Genomic DNA, 1,669 nt, shown 5'->3' with positions numbered 1-1,669 from the left:
CGGCTCCTGTCCTCTCTCTCTCTCTCTCTCTCTCTCTCTCTCTCCCCCCGGCGGAGAACGTATTTCCTCTCGTGGCAGGCTTTTGCTGCGAGGTAGGCGTTTCAGCCGCATCGCCTGGGCTGGTATTAGCTCTACGAAACTAACCAGTTGGATTTATACGCTCGGTCCGTGTGAATAAGGTCGGCACCCCCTGCCTCAAACAACGACACGCCAAGAGCTGTTGTGCTGCTTGACGGCTGCTCCGTCCTTCTCTAAATCGCGTCCTTCTGAAAGATTAGACTTTAACACACACACACAGTAGGTTAACCTAGGCACTAACACGCTACTTGAAACGGGCTCCTCTCAAGTTTACCGAGCCTGGAGTTGTGCAACACGGCGCTTTCTCGCCTGGGACTGGATCTGGTCCTCCCGATCCCGCCCTCCAGCGTTCCCCACACGGCTGCAGCAATTGCATGGTGCTTCTGTGAGGCCGTCCTCTTCCGCCTCTTTCTAAAAGCTTGAAACGCCTCTGCTCGGAATAACGGGCTCAAGTGACAGGAAGCCAGATTCCAGCTGGACGTCAGGAAAAACGTCCTGACTGTTAGAGCAGTACGACAATGGAACCAGTTCCCTAGGGAGGTGGTGGGCTCTCCCACACTAGAGGCATTCAAGAGGCAGCTGGACAACCATCTGTCAGGGATGCTTTAGGGTGGATTCCTGCCTTGAGCAGGGGGTTGGACTTGATGGCCTTGTGGGCCCCTTCCAACTCTGCTATTCTAGGATTCTATGCTAGTTATTTACCGGCAGTAAGGTCTTTATACTACAATACGCTGGGCTTGGTTGGTGTGTGTGTGTGTGTTTGGCTCCACCCAACCCTGGGACGCCCCTCTCCCCCCCCCCCAAAACCCTCCGAAATCAAATTTAGCTCTCAGGCCAAAAGAGATCCCCCCCCTACTCTAGGGCAACCACAGGCTGTTCTTTGCGTGGCCTGGATCCTGTTTATTGAGGAAGGGAAAAGCCTCAAGACTTTACAAAATTCGGGCAGGACAAAGTCTTGTGCTGCTGACCGACCCCTGCGAGGACTCAGTGGTGCTCAGCACAGAAAAATGTGGCCTGCACGGATCCCGGTGGCCTGCACCTCCAGCTCCCCAATCACACCACCTTCCCTCCGCGTTTCCCACTTCACAGCGTCAGATGTAATGACCCCGGGGCTTCAGCCTGTGACTGGTGAACAGATGGTCAGGTGCAGACTGAATTGAGTGGGGTGTGTGTGTTTGGACTCGATGGCCTTCTAGGCCCCTTCCAACTCTACGATTCTATGAAGCCGGTTGCTATCAGATGTCCGCCATCTGCCTCTGGTGCCTGCTGTAATGGGGTTTCTCCCACCCACCCCGCCCGGAGATGGAAAACCGTGCTAGAATGGCATCTATTGCCAGTAGCTGCTCCTGGAGCCCTGCTTTCACCAGTGCCGCTGGCCTGTCACCTATTGCACAGAATCGCCCGACGGGCAGCTGAGGAACCAACACTGAACTAGGAGATTTTACATGCAGATGCGTTTTTTTAAAACACACACGTGAATACAGGCAAGGGGGTAACCTCCCCCACCTCACCTGGACGGGGGGATTGTTAAAAGCCTCTTACGTGGTCTGTTGTGAACCAAACGCACAAGGGTTGACCCAATGGCTGCATT

Source organism: Elgaria multicarinata, chromosome 22, assembly GCF_023053635.1.
Source record: "Elgaria multicarinata webbii isolate HBS135686 ecotype San Diego chromosome 22, rElgMul1.1.pri, whole genome shotgun sequence".
In the NCBI taxonomy this organism is placed as follows: Eukaryota; Metazoa; Chordata; class Lepidosauria; order Squamata; family Anguidae; genus Elgaria; species Elgaria multicarinata.
This window is presented reverse-complemented; position numbering follows the sequence as displayed.